This window comes from Pseudopipra pipra, chromosome Z (genome assembly GCF_036250125.1).
Source record: "Pseudopipra pipra isolate bDixPip1 chromosome Z, bDixPip1.hap1, whole genome shotgun sequence".
Classification (NCBI taxonomy): Eukaryota; Metazoa; Chordata; class Aves; order Passeriformes; family Pipridae; genus Pseudopipra; species Pseudopipra pipra.
In genome coordinates this window covers 42,226,582-42,248,757 of record NC_087581.1, presented here as the reverse complement: position 1 = coordinate 42,248,757, position 22,176 = coordinate 42,226,582, and the positions used below count along the sequence as shown (strand labels likewise).

The 22,176-nt window shown below is 41.2% G+C and overlaps 1 protein-coding gene across 4 annotated transcripts in view; it reads left to right on the top strand.

Moving 5' to 3' along the window:
- The window catches only part of ZNF462 (zinc finger protein 462), a 92,652-nt gene that overhangs the window by 16,371 nt on the left and 54,105 nt on the right, over window positions 1–22,176 (top strand). The gene's annotated exons all lie outside the window — the stretch shown is intronic.

The following is a 22,176-nucleotide window of genomic DNA, read 5'->3' as shown; positions in this document are numbered from 1 at the left end:
TTTTTCCATTGCAGCCATGGATTAGCAAATTTTTTCTCTCTCTGAATGCTGGCTAGAAGCCAAAAATGGGTATTCAAGCTTTTACCTGATAACAGAGACAACACAGCACACTTACACTTGGGCAAAAATGTAAGAAATTTGGAGGTACTACATAAAGTTCAACCTCCAACCTGAATGAGACTTTCTGACAAGCTGAAGTTCTGGAGAACCTCTGGGTTGTGTTGTCTGGCTAATTGGATATGCTACCATAGGAAAAAGAAAGGATGTATAATAGCAACTTTTTTTCGTAAGTAAGTGTGCATTATGGCAGAACAGGGAGAAGGGAAAATTAAAGCCATGCTTTGTAATTTTTTGAGACCTCATGACTCTATCAGTAGATGTTGGTGATTTATTTTTCTTATGTCAATGTGGGAAACTGAGCTGCTTACCAGCTGTACCACTTTGAATTTTCATGTGCCCAGGCAGTGGCTAACCTTTGTCTCTTCAGTTGCAGATGGCTGGCAAGCAGTCTAAGCGTGAATTCTGGGCAAAGGTATGTCACCACAGTGGCAGGGGTTGCTGGGCCACCCGAGTTTATCTGTGTGGGAAGAAATAAGCTGTCAGGACCTGTAAAGGCAGCTGTTGCTGATCGGCATCACTGCCTAACCTTCAGAGAAGTGGTGGGATATCTTGGGAGTCATAGTCATCTTGTAGCTCTCCAGCTTCTTCAGTGTGAGCCCATTCATGTGCTGCTTGTGAGTCTGGGCTCATTTGGTGAGGCTGTGGATATTTTGGTGTGTTTGTCTAGGATACATGTAGCAACAGCATTTATGCAGTTCCCCCTTCTTCCTTAGTGTGCAACAGTGAATGGCGTTTTTGTAGGAGAGCTGCTGGGTCTGGTGGGAAACAGAACTGCAACATTTTTAGTAGGACACAATGTGTTGTGTGAGCTGCAATCATATTGGTCATGAAAAAAAATCTCTGCTCTGTGACTTAAACAAGCACAGCTATTTGTGCAACCTGATCAGAACAAAGGATAATGCTTCTGCTGCAAGATCAGACAGATCTGACGTTTCAGCAGGCTGAGCAAATGAATGGCGGAAGTGGTCCGCCTCCTCTTATCCATTGTCTCAAAGATACAGGCTCATGGAGAAGTAAGGGAGTTTGAATAGGGCCTCTGAAGGAATATGCTGCTTTGTGTTCTGTGGGAAGAGAGCAAAGGAGGAGTTCTAGAAGTTCTCTGGCAGGCTGACAAGCTTGTAATAGGAAAATGTGGCAGTGGACTTCTGGTATTGAACGAGCACTTTCTCTTCTGTAGCCTGCTTAGGAAATCTTAACTGTTATTAGGAAGCTGGTGAAATGTTCCAGGCCTGGAATATAGGACCAAGCCTACCTTGAATGAGGGTCAGTGAATGTAGAAATCCAATGAACTCTGACCTCCTAGTAAAGAATGATTTGAGATTTTTTTTTTTTCCTTTTCTTTTCTTGTTTTCTTTCCCTGTCTCCCCTAGATACATTGTTTGCATGTTCTGGGACACCTCTCAATTGATAGGATTTTTGCATAGGAAGAACTGGACTGATCAAATTACTGGAACAGTTACAATCTTCTGCTTGGGAGACTCCTGCTGTTTCTCTTGCTCCAACCGTCAACCCCACTGGGATTTTAGTAGCAATCTCCCCTTTTAAAGGCATAATGAATCCAAGGAAATGTGAGAAGGGAGAGGGCAGGACAGAGATTTTTGATAAGCTGGGCAGAATTAAGGGTTACTTCACATTCCAGAATTATAATATATGACTTCCAGCCTCAAGGGGGATTTCAGCTGAGAAATGAATTGTTTAGAGAGAGGGGTACAGAATTTATATCGGTATCATAGGCGGTTAGATCTCTATATACTACCTTTTTGCATGGTCCTTGGGACTAGAACTTGCTAGCAGTTAGATGTATCATGATCAGAAGGCTTTCATATGCAACCAGTTTTCTTTAAAACCAAGCACTTCTTGGCTCAGAGACCCATAACTGTAATTTTTTTAGCAAGCATAATATTCTTCTTTCTTTAAGTTAATGTAGATTAGATTGATGTCTGTGACAACAGAAGTAGTCTAGGCCATCCATGAGATCCCTTCTGTCCTTTGTTTTCCCACATACAGCCTAGAAGATTTTGTCAATTTAAAAGAGAAGTAATTAGTTCCATAGGATGCTGACAGTCCATCGTTAGCATGCAGCAGGGATGAAGTTGCTACTTTAGAAGCCCAGTTAAAAATGCCCATTAGAAAGCCATCAGACTCCTTGAGTGGAAGCCTGTGTTAAAACTTTTAAATGTGTGATGACTAAGCTTCCATGATCAGCATGTTAAGTGTCCAAAAGCAGTTATGAAAATTCGCAGAATCACACAGAATCACAGAATGGGTAAGGTTGGAAAGGAATTACCAGAGGTCATCTGGTCCAACCTCTCTGCTCAAGCAGAGAGCCCTAGAGGATATTACTCAGGGTTGTGTCCAGATGATCTTTTAATACCACCACAGAGCAGAGCCTGATCCATCCTCTGACTCCTTCCTGCAGACACTGACAGATGTGGATGAGGTCCCCTCTCAGTCATCTTGAGGCTGAACAGCCCCAGCTCCCTCAGCCTTTCCTTGTAAGGGAGATGCTTCAGTCCTTAAATCATCTTCAAAGTCCTCTGCTGGACTTGCTCCAGGAGCTCCAAGTCTCTCTTGTCCTGAGAACCCAGAACTGGACACAGCACTCCAGATGTGCCTCACTAGGGCAGAGCAGAGGGGCAGGATCACATCCCTCACCTTCTGGCAGTGCCTTTCCTCATGCAGTCTGGGATACTATAGGCATTCTTGGCCCCCGGGACACATTGCTGGTTCAGGGACAGCTGCTTGTCCACCAGGACTCCCACGTCTTACTCCACAGAGCTGCTTTGCAGCAAGTCAATCCCCAGTCTGGCCACTCCTCCCAGTTTTATATTATCAGTGGACTCGCTAAAGAGGCACTCTTTCCCGAATCATTAAACAACATTGGACCCAGTATCATCCCCTGGGGTTACCACTAGTTACAGGTCTCCAACTAGACTGTGCCACTGGTCGTAGTCCTGTGAGACTTGCCATTCAGCCAGTTCTCAATCAACCTCACTATCTGTTCCCTCTTTATTCATTGGAGGGTTAAAATGCATCCCAGAGGATGTGCCATGCTGGGTTTGACCCAACAGAACCTCCAGAATTGGTTTCCAGTTTCTTTGATCCAGAGGGAGTACTGTTGGGGACAGGAAGTAATATTATTTAGTTGCTTTGTTCCTTTATTCAGTCATGTTTACACACTGTGTCTAAACTAAGTCCGTGTTATTTTGACAGGATAATCAAAAGGGGATATATTCAAAAAATGTCTAATGGAAATGAGTTCAGTGAGCTTTCAAACCATGCCTGAGTGTGAGGATGAGGAGAAAAATCTCCCACATGGAATTAAATCTGACAAAAAAAATCAAGGAGTATTCTCTCAAGCGATAAAGATTTGAGTCTGAAAGTGAGTTCTTTCTGAAAGAACAGTATCAGCCTGGTGCTAAGCAGAGATTAAAAGGTCAGTTGTGTATCAGTGAAGGCTGAAAAAATATTTCCTACTATCTTCTGTTTACAGCCTCTTCAGGAAATAGGAGCCACAGCAGATCTTGGCTAGGTTTGGATATTTTGAGAAAAATATCCTTTGAAGCTGTTACATTCCCAAATTTATATTAGGCAGATCTCAACTTTGTGGGATATTTTTTTATTTTCTTAATAGTAAGACTCATTAAGATACAAGACAGCTGGACCAATCACTGTTTTCTGAAAAGTCAGAGCACTGTGCCAGTCATAAAGCTGATAATCTTTTTGTAGAAAATAAAAGGATACATTGTGGACTAGATGTAAGAGGAACTATGAAGGATTGGCTTCCATGAAATTTTGAATGAGAGGAATGTGCTTGGGTTCTCAGTCATCTATATCAGGTTAAGCAAGGTGGATGTCTGAAGTTCCTGTGTTCAAAAGCTGAATTTTGGAATTTATCCGTTATACTTGAAAGAGAATAGCTGTCTTGTGGGCTGTCATCAAATATTCCAATGGAGTTAAGCTGAATAAGGCAAATGATCAAAACATGTAATTGTACCCTCTTTAGATCTCAGTCTAATATAATATAAATACCTTTTGCACTTCTTTTTATTTATTTATTTTTTTTATTTCCCCAAAGTAAAAGAAATTGAGAAGTGGCTGAGTGCCTCAGGGATGATCCCGATGGAGGCACCTGCTTTTGCAGCTCTAGAAGAAGGGGGACTGTGGGATAAGAAAACCTCATGCAGAGAGTGCAGGCGAGTCAGATCTCATTGGCCATTGGCTTTTCTAGTCTATCAGAAAAGACTTTTGAAGTTTTCCATGACCAAAGTAGGTAATGACCTTGCTTTGATGGATCAAACAAATAACACCAGTGTTATGCCTTTAAGAGCCCTTGATCCCAAAGAGAAAAGCAAGAGTTTTCCTTTTTATCTTAGACTCATTCCATTCAAAATAAAAGCATCGCACAGGTCAGACAAGTAGGCTATCTGACAAGATTTGAAGAGACTTTCCCTTTTCCCGTCTGTTTTCTACACCAGTAATTTATATTTTATAACAGATCAGACCTAAAAGATTGTCATTCAGTTTATAACAGATAGAAAAAGTAGAACAGAAAATGCTCTGTGACTCATTCAAGAAAAGTGTTAGCTTTGTAGCCTGTGTGGACTTGAAGACTCTTGTCTTCCTTTTGAATGAGAAAAAAAGTGAACCTGCAAAGTGGTAGATACATTTAAAATGCTTAGAATAGCTAAGTGAACTAGGACAGCATTTAGATGTGGAAACACAGGACATAGTGTCATTCCTCTGCTGATGTGTGTGAGTACCACTCTTGGAACAGTAAATCCATTCCTGGAAATGCTGGGGATAGTAATGACTTAAAGTCTGGAAAATTGTGCTTCATTGTGAAAGCTTTCAGGTAGTCCATTCCTCCCCTTCAGAGGTCTTCAGAAGTGACATTTAGAGGACTAAAAGCAGCTAATTTGCCAGGCTGTGTCCAATATTATAGGAATATGGAGTCTGTACCAAGCTGTAAAAAGATGCAGTGGCTAGAATATAAGACTAGAAAATGCTCATTGTATAAACTATTGTTTATTTCTGATTTAATTGTAGAAAAGAAAAAAATAAAAGCCATTGGAATAACTAATGAACTCTGTAAAAAGGCCATAAGCAGTCAAGTCTAAGTGTAGTTTCTCTTCAGATGCTGTGGTGGGAGACAGGCTTGACTGTTGCCATTGAGTTGCTTGTGGAGAACTTGTCTGGTTGTAGAAGGTGAACATTCAGAAAAAAAGACTCTCAGTGCTGTTATCTCAAATCAGGGATCAGCTGACTTAAAGAACAGCTGATGAGAAGGCTGCAGTGTGGAGGTGGAGGGAACCTAGGATGTGGTTGAGTTTTAGCAGAATGTGCTGCTAAAACTCACTTGGCAAAGAAATGGGAAACAACCAAATTAGGTGATAAGACTGACTGTGGGTTTGTAGTTATGAGTTTGGGCTTGATTATCTGTTAGTGGGTTTTCCTCCATTTCCCTGTCTTGGGCTTAAAACTATGGACAAATGATTTGCATTTTGTTCTCAAAGTGGAATCTATGCAGAAGATTGGTGGAAGCTACCTTCCTCTTAATAGTTAGATGCATTTTTCTGTTGTCTCTACAGCAGAGGAAATGAAGAAATGGAACAGGTTTTCTGTAGTCCTGACAGAGCTGCTGTAGACTTTCACATTGTAGTTCCTAAAGGATGAGTAAATCTCAGACAGAAGATCTCTGGTTTCCTCTACAACTCTACAACCCAGCACTTTGGTCATCCACAACTCTAGTCCTGGTTTTGCAGATGGGAACTAGAGTCTTTGCCCTGTAGTTACCATAGAGGTGACTGCGGCACAAAAATCCAATCAGATTTTGTCAATATGTCAGTTTCTTAGAATAACTTAACTTTCTATTAGAGATAGCCCACAAAGCTATCTGAAATTATTATTAGTAGTCCTATTAGTAGTATTGTTATTACGAAAGCATTTCAGTAGATTCAAGGGTCTAGACCATAGACCCTGGTTCATTTTTTGTTAGACACCTCTCAAAATCTCAGGCTTTGGTCTACTAAGGATGATAAATCTAGGAAACCTAGAGATTAACTCATCTTCTGTCCTTGTAAAAGACTTTAACAGTGAGTACTATCATTAGATCCTCTCTCTTGATAACTGATGCACAAACAGGTCTATTTCTGGGAAAAATGGTATATTAGCTTGGCTTCAGAGGTCATGCAGCAGTAGAGGCCTCACTGTAAATGCTTTTATTTTTGACTGTATAAACCAATTACTACAGCAGGGTGAAGGAGGGTTTTGATTCCCTAACTAACAGCTTGTTTTCAGTTCTTAATTTGTAGTTTCAGTTTTGGAAGGCTACTTTCAAGATTCAGAACTCGGTATCGCACTAGTCTAGGTGGAGGAGTTAGAAGACAATAGGAGAAGAGTTCAGGAATGAAGAAGGAGAAAGATGTCTAAGCTGTTCCTCTTGTTTTTGGAATGAGTGACTATTTTAACCTGTAAATAGTGCTGAGATTGGTGGCTATGTCCCATCATGAAATGGAAGTACAGATAAGAAGGTGACTTCCTCTTGACAAACCACTCTTTCTCTGTTTCTCTCCCATATTCTATGTATGTTTTCTCCCAGGCATGGGTGAAAAGGAGTCCTCTTGTCTTTAACTTGAATGTTTCTGTCCTTCTAGTAATGAAGCCTACGGATGCAGACCCTGTGTGCTCAGCTGAAAAGGAAACCACTTTTTTTTTGGGTGGGGACAGTGAAGCGTCACTGCCAAAATGATCTTATACTGCAGGTGGCTTAGAGGTAAATGATACAAATTAGTTTGCCAGCTTTGCAACACATCTGAAAGGCAGAGTCTTCAGGAAGGGTGAACCATACCACCAATCCTAAGATTAGCAAGTCTGGTTCTGCCTTCTTTGGCTTCTGAGATCTTGAAGACCCATTGCAGGTTCTGCTTTCAGGTAGGAAGAAACTCCTACTTCATAACAACAGCCTTTAGTTAGATCTGGTCCTCAGCTGGGAAAAACTGGCAGAACTCTAGCAAATTTCTAGAAGTAAAAAACTAGAGAAATCTCTAAAACCACACTAGTTGCTGGGACTTGCACAATATTCTGCAGCTTGTGAGAATACAGCAGCATGAAACTGGAATTACACTGGTGGCTTAACATTTTTGTGATCTCCTGAGTTTTTAAGAGAACAGAAATCTTCAGGAGAGAACTTTGCTCTTGTTCTCTTGGTGATGTTTGCTTGTATGGCTTTGTTTTTCTTTGAAAACTGATAGCAGAAGACTATCCAGCCTTCAGGAGTGGAGCCATTATATGTGGGGCTGTGCAACAGGAGCCAAAGTTTAAAAATAAAATACCAGGCTGCCTTCCTGGGGATCCAGACATAGTACACACACACATGCACACACACAATATCTTGACTGACCACAGTTTTATCAGTTATTGAGTTCAGACAATGAGAACTAAAAAGGGAGTCTTGTTCCTCAAAAAGAAAGAGGAAGAAATATAAGACTTCTGTAGCCTCAGATACCAGTTTCTGGTGTGCATGGAGGCCCTGCAGCAGCAGCAGTGTTGAGAGACAGTGAGACCAGGTAGCTGCCAGTCATTCCTGGTGATGTCTGCTGGAGGACCTTCCCAGCCCTTCCTTTTCTCTCCCTCATTTTCTCTGCCCTGCTGAGTAATGGTTCTGAGCAGAGCAATCTTCTTTGAAAATGTGCTCTCTATTCAAGACATAAAAGCTGTGGCTTTTATTTCACACTGAGTGCTGAGTGACCAGGATGCCAAACATCTTCAGGAGAAAGGAAAGGCCACCTCTTTTGGCTTCAGAAGATACACATCACTGGCATTTGAATCTGTTAGACTGTAGAAATAGCAGACGATCATTTTTCTGGAAGATCTGGAGAATGAGAGGGTACAGAGGAGGTAGTTGATAGACCCAGAGGAATTATTTATGGCAAAAAAGCAGAAGGCAAGGTTTAATGCCAGGAATACAGCTTGGAAAGTGAGGTAAGTTATGCTAGAAAGGGATGATCTTTGGAAAGAAAAGGTGACACTACTCAGACAAAGAGTCTACGAACCTAGGAAGGTACAATTCTTGATTAATTATGGATGTAGACAGCAATGAAGAAGGGGGAAAATTTAACCTTTTTTGCCTGCTTCCCCAATATGCTGACATCATACCAACTTCCAGATTTTGTGTGGTATCTGTCGGCTGGCAAGGGTGGGAAGTCAGGATTCCTCTAATGGGTTAGTGTGAAGCAGCAGGGAGTGTTCTTCTCTCAGCTGACATGACAGAAACTGTGTGCAGGAAGCAGATGTGCACAGTCTTACCTGCGTGTATGCCACCTCAGGCTAGTGTGCTAAAAGATTGGAGCCTGTGCTTTTGACTGCATGGTGTCAGTTTCCATTAAAAAAACCCCAAAAACTGATACCCAGATGTACCTCATGGTAAATGCAAACGGAGTTTTTAGCTAGGTGTCTTCCAACTGCAGCAAGAATGTTTGTATGTCTCAGGTGACAGCCACAGGCAGAAAAAAACACCCAAAGAAGAGGTGTTACCACTTCTCATCTCTGCCCAGGCAAAGTAACAGTTACAGCTGGCCATGACACACTTGGCTTTTGGCAGAGCTCAGGCTGGTTCTGTTCTGCAGACATGGGATGAAGCATGCTCAGTATGTTTCCTTCAACAGGAGTGCCAGCAGTATCTTGGATTACTACAGAGACTGCTTTGTGTCTACTCTAAGCTCATTCTGTAGATTTTAGGTTCACATTAAACAGGATCAGGAGTCCCTGGAGCACGGAGCCTTCTGGAAAGTTGTGTTTCCTTAGACATCCAGACTGTCAAATACTTCCTTTATTGAAGTTTTTCAGAAAAACCATACTAGCTTTACATAGTGGTCGAACATATACTGAAGGTGATGTTGTAGCCTAAAGGATTTTGTAGGACTTGATTCTCTTACAATTGGAACGTTTTTTGAGAAATCCATAAAGTATCTGGATCTTGTTTGTGGTGATGTCCTAAATGAGTGATAGGTGCAACTGTCAGTCTGTGAAAACTAATTGCTTGGTTTGTTCTCATAAATTTTGTTGGCTGGGATGGAGTGGATATGTGCACATGCTTTGTGGCTGCAGCTAGCATGTGTGAAAGAGAGGTCTAATTAAATCAAACTTCCTCTTCTTTAGTCTTGAATATCTCCTGCTTACAAAAGACATTAAGGAGGACCCAGAGGATTCCTCTTGCAGATATTTTTATAAAGGTGCTATAAAGAAGATTCTCTTTGATAACTTCTAGTAAGTACTGGTGGGTTTTTCTCCAGACATTTGCTAGAACAGAAGAATTAATATTATGTTGCCCATTATTGAGAAGAGTTTGGGAAAGAGTAGACTCAGTAGTTTGGGCAAAGTCATATTGAGAGAAAAGCCTCTCAGATCATACAAGAATTTCAGCTTTTCTAGCTGTCAGTCCTGCAAAACAAATATTCTTCCTCACCCCCATATAAAGCTCCCCTTTTGGATGGCCATTGTTTTTTTCATGTCTCTTCTCCCACTGTGATCTCAAATAATGTGAGGATTAGACCATGCTCACCGACACTAAACTCTGTCTCCACTTCTCTGCAGCTCTGCAGACATTTTGCTGAGTTGACCTGAATTCTTCAGCAAAAGGCCTGGATTCTGTGCAGAAGGCTGGAAATGGCAACTCCAGTTAGAAAGTAAATATGAACATAAATAAAGAGCATCAGTTATATCCTTGTGTGTGGTGTTTTGATTTACCCCTCCTCCCAAAATTTTAACTTCTGCTCTGCTGGAGAGCTTTTCATTTCTTCTTCTTGCGGAAAGTTAGAACTGGGATTTCAGGGATACAGAAAGGTAGCATGGCACAACAGGGAAGAACTGGAGTCTGGAAACCCACTTCCTGCTTCTGGCTGTGCCACAGACCAGCTGTGTGACCTGAAGCCAGGCTGCTTCACTTCCCTGTGGTTCACCATTACCAGGTAAAGGAAGAAGGTTCTCTGTGGTGCAGATTCACTCAACTTGCTTTCCACAGAGAGCCCACATCAGCATGGCCTGAAGCTGCATGAGTCAAATAAACAGGTTGTAACCTCATGGAAGAGTGTCAGTATTGCTACTTGAAATACTTACACCTGCCTTTTTGTTTCTTATGTATGTACATAAGAGTACATACATACATATGTATGTATCAGTGTACAATTGTGAGTCTACAGATTTTGTTCAATAATTTGAAGCTGTTCGAAAACCAGGGGAATACTTCACTCTGGTCTCTCTGAGAGCAAGTCACTTCTAACTTTAATGACTTCTTTGTGACAAATGAGTGGAAACCGGAAACATATGATACTGTCTTTTGTCATGCTTTGGTGTTCTGTAAACAGCAGAAGGAAAAGTGAACTTTCTGCAGAACCAATTGTACACTTCTCCCATAGATACTTTGTCAGTGGCATCCTAATTAATGTAAAACTTTCACTCTGCATACATTCCTGCAAACAAGAACCCACGCTGGAATGAATGCTTGTTGCAAGGAACAAGTAAAAAAAGTGCAAGTGCCTTTTATTCAAATGAGTTTTAAACTGGGGAAAGGGACTACAAAGCACATTACATTACTTCTTTTTCCTCTTCCATAGTTTTAAAGGATGTTGGCCAACACAAATAAAATGTCTCAAAATACTCTTTGTATGAATTCTGGTGTCATAAGATTCATGTGTGCCTCTTTGGGGATGAAAGAAACAAAGAGGAGATTCACCTGATTGGCAAGTGGTGTTGCTGAAGAGCTGCTCACTTAGCTGCACTCTTAATGAAAAGAGATGTTTTGTTTATATATATGATTGTCCAGGTCTCCTCTCCATTTGTAAATAAAAAGATGCGCCCTGTCCCTTTCAACCAGCATAAATTGAAGACATACAATTTTGTAACAGTTGAGTCTGTCATAGGTCTTTTTGGTTTAGGCTTTGTTTTCTGGGGTTGTTGTTTGGGTTCTTTTTAGGTTTTTATATTTGTTTTGGTTTTGGGGGTTTTGGTTGTTTGTTTCTTGCTTGCTTGTGTCCATCTTTATTCCTTTGGTAAGAAGAAAATAGAATTCTTTATATGATTCTGCTTTGAAGTTATACTGCTTTATTTTAAAATTTCTTGAGCTGGAGTATTCAATGACACTTGGTGTACTGAAAGTACTTAGATGTGCCTCTTGGTAAAGCTGTTAAGTTGGGAAGTTTTTAAGTGTCTTCCCTTTAAGTCAGACTTTAGCTCCTTTTTTTAAGAGGTTCTATAATAAGCAATAAAGCTAATTTCGATTATGTACCCCTTTGCTTTGGAACTGTGGAACGTCGCATATGTGTCTTTGCCATTACCATAGGGAGATATACTCTTTCTTCGTTGAAATCATTGTGAGCCAGACTACTCTTCCCTTGCTTTCAGAACATTACTTCTGAAGTTTACAGATTAATTAAAAGGCAAGCTATATGGCTTTCTTTTTTTTTGTAATTTATCAAGTTGAAAGTTCTGTTGAGTCTATATATGGTTTTTAAACCATCACAGAGCTTGAACCTTCTGTGTTCTTTTGCATATTCTTTTAAAATGTGGGGGTTTCCATCTTTGTTAGCTTAAAATATATCTCACCTGCTTCTGTGTACTTTGTGTGCAGAGTAAATGTCAAGGTTTGCTTAGCCATGGAGTTATTTAGACAGAGACACTATAGTTTCAAACAGCCTCTTTAAGTCCAAAAGCACATCTAACTCTGGGTGCAGCCTCACTTCTGGTTCTGCTCTCCACGTACAGACAGGCAGTGACCTAATTGTGTTTCTTGTGTTGTGGATGTGAAGCTGTTGGCAGTCCAGGTGTTCTGTCTCCTCCATTCTAGAGAGGAAATATCCCTGGAGCAGTTACTCTGTCTGTAGCTCAAGCAATGGCTTGTGTGGCAATGGGGAGAGAGGGGAACTGCTGCCCACAATGCTTTCCTAAAGTCAAGTGTGGATGCCCTTCTGGTTGCAGCCAGAAGCACAATCCCTGTCCTGAAGTGCCCCTGTCCCACCGATTTTTAATACTATAACTGTGTTTGTAAGAAAATAAGAGTTTTTCTGAGGACAAGGTTTATTAGAAGACCCATTTCTTGGCCATTTATCTAATGCTACTCCTCAGGCTTTTTAGTATTTATGCACAGAACCAAAATCAGCTTGAGATGCCATTGAGCTGCCTTTTCTGGAATTTGTCTAAGAATCTTGGTGGGTTTTTCAGTGCATTTTTTTCCATTTGGAGAAGGTCCAAATTTTTTGCTAGGGACATACAAAGGTGCTTCCTAAAAAGTCCCTCCACCTTAAATTTACCCAAGAAGTCTCTTTCTTTAGGCCAAGAAAACCAAAAATCTCTTACAGTCTCCTCCTTCCTCTTGCAGAAATCAAGCATTTGGGTGCAGATTCCAGATTACACAGTTGTTGTTGTGTCTGTGGTTTTTTGGGTTTGTTTGTTTGTTTTTTCACCAAGAGATATTTTCTGTGTTGATAAACTAGTCTTGAACTGAACGTTCCCTAAGTAGTTTGGCAACTGTTTACATATTCTAGGGTGAAGTTTTGGCAACAACTTTCACTTTTATCAGCTTTTATCCTCTATCTTTAAGGTAAAGTGAGTCTTCAAAGCAGCAAGAGTAATCTATTGACAATGGGGACTCATTATTTTGTTCTAAATTTGAATAGTGTTACCTTCTAGATAAATTAAAATGCTTGAAGACTATTGTGTTTTAAACCATTAAATGCACAGCATTTACAACAGCAGAAAAAAAATAAGGTGGTGTGTAATGGACTTAAAGAAGAGAAAAAAGCCCTAAGAGTTCTGTAATGTCTACATATTTACAGGGATTGTAGCTTTTGAAAGATGCAGTTGCTTATAATCTCAGCCCTTCTTAGCCACAGGCCTTATTAAAAAGAAAGTCTAAGGTTTTTTTATTCTTTATGATCCATCTCCTGTTTGAGTATTTCTTAGGAGGAAGAAAAAGAAATTGGATATTAGTTAGTGGCTGACTCTCAAAACAGCTTATTTAAAGCAAAAAGAATTAAACTTGGACAGAAGAACTCCATTAGGAGCCTCAACCTCTTACCATTTTTGACACAACTGAGTTTTAATACTAGTTTTCTCCTTAATTTGAATGTGTCCATAATAGTCAGGGACAAGGGCTGTTTATTACTGGAAGGACATGAAATAAGGTTAAAAAGAGGTTGGTTGGTTGGGGTTTTCTTTATTATTATTACTTTATTTTTGTGGGGGAGATAGTTCTTAATTATTACCTGCATAACAAAGTATGTTTCTTTTATAGACAGAGAATAGCAGCTGTAGAAGTTTAAGAAACTTGGTCAATTCATAAATGTTGGGATCCATAATCCTAGAATCACTCTGAATTCTTCTTCTCCCCCATCCTGAACTGCATTGCAGATATTCCACTTAGTTTCTTCTGGAGGCTGCCAGCTATCTGTGTATCACATTAGTGATTATAAGCCAGTATGCTATTGTAATTATTTTGTACTTGGGCTTTATATGATTACACTAATAGTAAAATCATGGATTTCCTGGAAGGAGTAAGTGGATGGAAATGGGGGTTGAAAAGGGGAGTAAAAGAAGCAGGGTTCCCATTTGGACCCAGGATATTGCATTCCAATGTGTATATACTGCATCCCAACATGTAACCCAAAGGAGTCTCTCTATCTATATCTGAAGTTATTTGGGACAAAGTATTTTGGACAGTGAAACTGTTAGCTGCAACTTGTTCCTCCTTTGCAGCTGTATCCCTTTTCAGGGGTAGGACCAGCATCTTGCTGCCACCATCACAAACAGACAGATGATCTTCACTTTCACAGGTGAAAAAGATCTTTTGGGAGGAGTGGCAGGGAGAAGGGTGGCAGCCTAATGGTAATCACTAGTCTGAGATCTGTCAAGTACTGGGCAAGTATATATTGTTTCACCTGGGGCAGACATGCTGGCTGCCATGCTGCGCTTGAGTCAATGGGCAAATAAAACTGTGTATTCTGTCTGGCATTATAAATGGGTCAGTGATGGATTTGTATTACCTGAGGAAATGAACTGGCGGACAGAGAGGCTTCTGCTTCCTGCCCAGCAAATGTCAAATATAGCAGGAAGCTTGGGGGAAGGGGAGGTGTATCTGGAGACAAAGGCAGTCTTAAAATAGCTAGGGTGTCAGTGGAGCTCCTCAAACAAATGCATGCTTCTGAGGAGTAGGGTGAGAAAGCTGAACAATCTTTAGACTTTGTTAATCAGCATTTTCTCATCCTCCAGTAGGGTTTCAGCTGTGGCTTTTGCTTTATAACTAGAGTCATGCATGTGGTGAGTGTGGGTTTGCATGAGGTGAGGTGCTGTTCTACTCAGCTTTGTTTGCTGGTACAAACTATGACTTCTGGTGCTTTGGTTTCATAGGGTTAAAACCACTCCTCTGAATGCTCTTCTTCATCCTCTCCACATGGGTTTCTGCATGAAGTTAACCTCTTAAAGGAATATCTCTGGAGCATGTAAGATCTCAGGATGGACTGAGGGAGAGGGCTCCTTACTCCCCAGGGTCCTTACTAAGCTTAGCTCTTAACTGGTGATGAAAGGCAGGCAGTGGGCTATGGCTCGCTTGGATCTGATCCACACAGTGTTTCTTTTTTTTCCAACTGCCCTGTGAGTTTTTCTTACTTAGTGAGTCTTCAGTGACTACCAAACTGGGCACCAAATTACGGAAGTAATTTCTGGCTGAAAGATTACTCCTCTTACCAGCCAAGTTCAGTCTCTCTCACCACTGCTACATCATAGGTCCAGACCAGTACTTAAAGGAGAAACATGTTTCCAGAAAAGCATCTTTTCACATCAATCTTTCAAGCTAGTGATATTCTGTCTTTATTTTCCATTACATTTTTTCAGTAGCAGGCCCAAAGCAGAGCTTTGCCCTTTGCATTTGTGGTTTCAGAGTGCTAGTGACTTGATTTTCACCTCTGTGACTATGCTAGCAGTGCCTGCTTGTGTTTTAAACCAGCTGCGTTGGCTGGTCTATCTCAGATCTCTAACATTAAAATTCTGTGCCCCCCAAAATAATCAAGCAGTTTCTGTGTTCCCATGGTTTAGCTCTGTCACCAGTTTATAAGCTGTCTTTAGCCTCTTTAAAAATACTGTGCTTCTTGCAAACCGAGATTGGTCCTCTCTAAAGCATGTTTGCAACTCACTAGCCACAGCACTGTGACCATGGAATGGAGCATATAGTTCAGGGCAGTGGCAAAATTACTTTTAAAGGCACTAGAGGCTGTTTTAAGGGCAGATGGCTATCAGGAGATAATCTCTACTGTCTTCAGACACAACTTTGCCCTTTCCCACTTCAGTTCATGGTCTAGCAAGGTATGTGGTAGAGTTAGCCTTGTCTGATTTGCTACTGGCAGGACCCACTTTTTAATAGCTCTGACTTGTCCTGGCAAGAAAGGGATCTTTGCTGGGGTTGTGCCAAGCTGAGAAGCCTGCTCCTTCCAGGGTGAGGCTGGTAATGCATCCTTTGTGTAAAAGCTCCTAGAAGATATTTGCAATGCATGAGAAGGAATTAGGTTGTTTCTGGAGTGCCCAGGCAGAATGCTGCTATGTTCTTCAGCACCACCTACTGACATCTTTCTCTCAAGGCCAGTATGCCGGGGTTTGCACTTCTCCTAACTCAGAGGAACTGGATTTTTTTGAGTTAATTAACTCTTGGCTGGAAATTAGAAACCCCAGACCCACTGCTTTTGGTTCCATTGTGCCATATGGGGAGCTCTAAGGAGCAGGGTACAAAAGCCAAGCTGCTTGGCTCTGGCATCTGTTTTCCTAGGCCCCACTTGCCCCTTGAACACTTGTGTCTGTGCAGAAAAGCACTGAGAGCTTGGGTTGTGTCAGTGAGGTGAGTGACTTGGCTTATTTCCTGGGAGCATTTAGTATGGGAACCAAGTGGTAAACCACATTTCCAATCTAGAATTTTGCCCTATGCTGTTCCATCTTCCTCTTACGCTACTTCTGTTCAGTAAACTGTCACACTTAATAAGAGAGAAAATCCTACTCTGGCCATCTAGTTGTTTAGATTCTCATATATATTTAGGTCCTTTTGATTTCTGTAAAGATTAATAACTTGCCATGAAAGTAATTCAGAAGATCAGAAAAACCCATCCTAGCCTTGCTTGGAGCATGAGCATTTAATGTTTGAGAGCCTTTCTCATAAGAGAAGTTCTTTATCCTAAGACTCTGTTGCCCATGCTTTGTATCTTGTAATGCCTCACAGCTAACCTTCAGTAAGAAAAGACAAAAGTCAGAATCGTAATTTGTATGACACTCTCAGTTTTTCTTATAATAAGACTGTGGCATTTTATTTGCAATCTGCTTTTATTTTAGAAGTTTGAAGTTTTAAAGTGTCTTTCAGGCATCCGGGTGCCCTCTTAATGTATTTTTTTAAAAAGAACATACGTGTGTGTGTGTGTGTATAGAGAGAGAGACTCCAGTAAAGAAAGAAAGAGAAGAAGCATTATTTGTGAGAAGTAAAGGTGTAATCAGCATTTAGGTAGCTCGAATCTGTAAAGCCTTAGCCCTGATGTGCTTTGTACTTCAGTTACCTATATCTGAATTGTCTTTGTTGACTTGATTTCCTTGCAACTAACAAAAGGGTGTGAGATGAAGTATTCCATCTTGGACTTTTGTCTTTGTTGCTGGGGAAGTTTGTAGTGAGACAACTATCAGTTTAATGTGTCTGCTTGAGGCTGGAGACTGCAGGATTTTCCTCAAGATGCCCTGCAGAAACTGACTCTGTGCCACTATTTGTGATTCTCCTTTCTTTCATACCTCCTTGTAAAAGCCATGGTGTGCCTTTATTCTGCTGGGGTCTTACAGTGGGATGGCTAATATGCATTAATATTCAGTAAGCATATTTTTCTGGGGTTCTGTTTTTTTGTTTCTTTGTTTTGCCTGGTTTTCCCCTCATTTTTTTAAAACTCATAGTCTTAGTGAACCAGTTGAACTGATAGCAAAGTATCCATCGTTTGGACCCATTTTAGGTCACTTACGTAAGAGGTGCTGTGAATCCCTGTTCTTTTCCTGAAATGAAAAAAAATCTGGCAGCTCCTAGTAATGTGTAGCATCTCCTCCATGAGCTGTAAGAATAATGTGGTTCATATTCCCTTTGAAATGTAGAAGACTTTGCAATCTATGAGGTAGCTTTACAGTGATACATAGTGTGGTATCAGATATGTTAAAAGAAGGTGTGTATTCAGGAACATAAATAAATATTAGCTATATAGGGATCAACAAAGCTGGTCACCCTATTTTCCATGACAGGGAGATTTCTGAGAAGTTTGGAAGATACTGTACAAAGAATTATAGTAGGAAGACCTCCTTTTGTGGAATCAGATCTGAAGCCCACTTCAGGTTCAAACACTCTTGCAGATGGCTGGATAAGTACATTTTAAAATGAAAATGAGTCTGTGTCTTTCAGTTTAGATAGATTCTTGTTTTTACTGTTCAGTTGTAATGAATTTCTAAAAAAGTTCTTTCCTGAAAATATCTTACATTGCAACAAGTATTTCCAGGTAGGTCAAGAGAAATATTTTCAGGAAGAATGGGTGAGAGAATCACAGGTATCAGCTAATATATTTCTCTCATGGGTATAACTCTGTTGAGTGTCAAAACAGAATAAACAACCCAAAACTGGACATCAGCGTGGAGATCTTGATAATTAAACTGTAAGTCCTTTACATGAAAATATAAACCACAAGATAAGTATAGTGGAGAGTTGAAACCCAACTCGTGGAGTTCTATCAAAATCCAGTTCTATCAAATTAAAAAAAAAAAAAAAAGGAGTGAAGAAAGAAATAGTACTTCAGTTTAGTTTATATTGTTAGCAGCTTGGACAAGTAACTCTAAAGACAGTGCTCAGTGGACCAAGAATTCCAATAGCTTGACTGGAATTTGGTCATTGAAAAAGACCCACGAGTTAAGTCGGTTTGCCTGACTGTAGTTGAGAGTTGAATTTACTCTTTGAATTCTTAATTAATTATGGGGTTTCCTTTCAAAATGAAAGATGAGGCTGGCTTCCTCCAGTTGGAATAGCCTTCAGGTTTCCAGTTTGCCAAATGTGTAAGTTTTTGCGTTACTCCTATGATTTTATTTTTTTAGTCATCATTTTCCCTGTTGTGATCTCATATTATAAACAGTGTTTAAGAAAAAAAAAATAAGAAGGCAAAAAAAGAAAAAAAGCCCCAAACCCCAAACACAAAGACATGAGAGCAGCAGCTCCATTGTACATGAGCTGAACCTGGCCAGGAGCCCAGGTGGGCACGGCTGGAAGGTCCTCAGCAAAGCTGTGGGCACTGGTGCCTTAGAAAACCCAGGCTTCTGTAGCAGGGAAAAATGCTTGAGGTGTTACTCTTGGGAATTCTGAAAGCTTGTTTTATCTGTAATTACTTGCCAGGGTGAATCCTGTTGCTGTAATGTTTGGTGGTCTATTTCTGGTAGGGTGGGGAGGGTTGGAAAAAACCTCCAAGACTCCAAATGGAGTCCAGCTCTTAACCAGCACGCTCTAAACCATGTCCTTAAGTGCCACATCCGCACATCTTTTAAATACCTCCAGGGATGGTGATTCAACCACTTCCCTGGGCAGCCTCTTCCACGCTTGACAGCACTTGTGGTGAAGGAATTCCTTTCAGCTCCACGTAGTCACTGAGTAAAATGAAATCTGTGTGCACAACCTGCATGTTTGATGTAGGGATGAAGATACCCCTGATATCATCTGACTAAAGAAAGGCCTGGAGAACTGGGGATTCATTTGTTTTACATCCCATGTTACTAATGCTGAGCTTGAAGCTCACATTGTGTAGTCTGACTGACCTTTTCAGTTGTGGTTGTGCGTGTGCATATTCTTAACTTCTAGAAGCTCTGCTGACTCCATCTCAAAATATAACGGATGGGTATTCAAACCACAGAACCTCAATTTTGAGGTCAGTGCCTTGGGCTTCACAATTAATTTTGTATTTTGAAGCTTCAAAACCAAACTTAAACATAATGATTTGTACTGCTTTGGCTGCTGCCAAATTCTGTAATTACTGTTGTTCAACAAGCACAATTATCTCTTGTTTTGGACTTTTAAAAACCTCGAAATCTAATGCAACTGTGTCTCAGATGTTCTCATGCATTTGTGAGTGTAGAAAAGGATGTTGAAGACAATTTGAGACCACCTTGGGTCATTAAAACTGTGGCTTTGAGAATCTCCTGCCCAACATTTTAAAAGGTTTTTGCTCGTCAGAAAAATGAGCATACCTCCATATTAAGCATTAAGGCCATATATATAAGAAGAGCTTGGAAATGCAAATTAGTCAGACAATGGCATTTTAATAATGTTTGCTGAGGTTAGCATCGCATTAGTAACGGCATTTTTGAAGTCCCATTATCTGTAGGCAATGTGGCCTCAAGAGATTGGTTGTGAATATGTTCAAGGGCTTGTGGGATTTATGGATTCACTTCATGGTGGTTTTGTTTCATTGTTTGGGATTGGTTTTTTTCCCACACTTACTGTACTGCTGTTGAGTTAGTAGATTTGGTAACTCCTCTCTCACTCCACCTTCGTTCCCCTCTACATTTTCTAATTGCATTATTTGAAAATTTGAAGGGCTATGGAATGTGTTTCCTTAGTTGGCCATGATGGAAATGTATGAATTTTGTTTTGTCTCCTTTGCTTTGGATGTGTCTTGCCAGTGTATTAACATCTGCACTTGAAAATGGTCTTTGCTGGTTGGTGGGTGTGTCTTGCCCAGTGTCATATCCAATGCAGACAAAAAAAGATACACATTGTATTACAGTTTCTTTTGATCTATGAGCTCGAACTGGCAGTTTGTGTTTTTAGCCTCCATGCAATGCCTGAGTTTTCAAGAAGAATGCGGAAATGGTAGAGCAGAATTCCTTACAAAGTGCCTCATCCTGCTTTCAGTGTGATGCATGGTGAAAACTTCAAACTGAAGCCCGTTCAAGCTGTACCCAATGTTTGTTCCTCACAGCTGCAGGAAGGTTAACTTCTCCTTTGACTTGGTGCTGCCATTGTGCTATAGACCCTGCTGAGATTCAAGCTGGAACCCATTAGAGAGTCTCCATCAGTTTTGTAATCAGCAACTATTAATGATATCTCCCAACACACAGGTTGGTTTCAGCTTCTCTAGACAGCAGCCAAGGATCCTTAAGGATCCCTTCTCCAAGCAGCAGTGTATGCTGGAGATGGGGATGGTGGTGGTTTTTACTTCTCGAAGCTGCCAGGATTATCTTTTTTCAGATCCTCAGTGTTAGTCTCCCTTCTGGTTTTGTGTTTCGTAAGCTGATCTGAAGTTTCCAAAGGAGAGCTGAGAGCGATTTGTGGTGATGTCTCTAAAGGGTCTGAAGTTTTCGGGGGGCGTGGGGGGAGGGCGTGAGGGAGAAGAGTAGAGATTTTTGTGTGTATGTTGTTTTTTTCTCTCTCTTTCTACACAATGGAGCTTTCAGAGAACCTCTCTACAGCCTTTGTGTGAAGGGTGTGTCTGCTGGCAGGGTTTGCTGATGCAGACAAGCTGGCTGGTGATTAACAAAGGTCATTAGACTTTGGAATCTGGCAGAGGAGTGGGGTGGTGTGTCTTCTGCGCCAAGCAGGAGAGCTCCCCAGGGACAGGGCAGGCTGGAGGCCCCCCGCCTGTCATTCCCCCTCACTCCCCCCCAATGCCTCCTCCTTCTCTTCCTCCTCTTTCTCAGCTGTGTGTCACCTCTGCTTGAAGGACATCTTGGACTAGTCTTGGTGCTGTAATGCTGTGCTTCTGGAATGAACTGTCACATTTGTCATCCATGGGACAGGGGAACCCTAGGAGATGGTTTGGGAAACCCCAGCCTCTGCTAAGGGAAAGAAGGTGCGGCTTGAGGAGTGCAGGGGGACAGCAGCAAGATGATTTGGAGGGCAAGTCATGCAGGAGAAGGGGAGATGTGTTCTGGGAATGCTTGTTTTTAAAGCATCACCCAAGGAGGAGGAGTTATAAAAGGGGAGGAAAAAAAAAGAAAAAGGCTGGTGTGCTTGAACTGAAGCTAAGTGAGGCCATGTTGTGCACAGGCAAGAAGCTCTGAGCCTCTGAGTGCAGGAGTTGTCTGAGCTAAAATGGCTGCTCCCAAAGCTCAGAGGACTAGGGCAGCTTAGTGAGTCTTAAAGCTTCAGTGACGCAGGGGCTCATATCTCTTGAAAGTGTGATAAACACATTCAGCAGAGCTGTGGCTTGTTTGGCTGAGATGAAAGGACTAAGCTTGGGGGATGGGTAGTGAAAACTGGATGATCTGCTTTTCTGTGAAGTGCTCTAAATGCAGGAGTCGTCTGCTCCATGGAAAAATTTGTTTTCAGGTCTAATGGACTGTGCTAAAGGAGACGTGGGGTGGGGCTTCACTCACTGCTGTAATTTGATCCAGAGCAGATAGCAACCTCTTCCACACAATTTGGTCTGGTGCTTGCACATAAAGGCTTGAGTATCTCGATTATTGTAACTTTGTTAGCTGAAAAGAAGCGGGTGCAGCGTTCATTTTCTTTATTGGTGGTGGGAGGGAGTCGGGGGAGAGAAAGGACATAGTACAGCCTGCAAAGTAATGTAGGTAAATATGTGGAGAGCCTCTGTGCTCAGACTGTCCGGAATTTGACTTGCTAGAAGTTTATTTTAGCAGGCTATCAGAAGAAGCATTCTTTCATCTAAAATCCTGGTGCAGTACCCTCTCTTGTTTCTGTGCCTTAACGTTTTGGAGCTTTCTGTTCACTGTGGAGGTTGCTTCATACTCCACGTAAAATAAACACATGGAATTTAAAGTGCTTTGGGCTGTCCTTGTGTCTTGGACATCTGAAATGCTCGGTTTGTCATCCTTTTCCAGCACAGTTCATGGAAGCTTAGAGAAGTAATTCCTGTGATTACACAGGAAGGTGATTCTTGTGCCTCAACACTGCACAGGGTAGGAGGGTCTAAGTCTTTTGTTTGGCTTGTGCTTTGTGGCTCCTCTCCTTCATGGCGGTGCAGACACATGAAACTGTTGCAGGATTAATTGTCACAAGCGGAA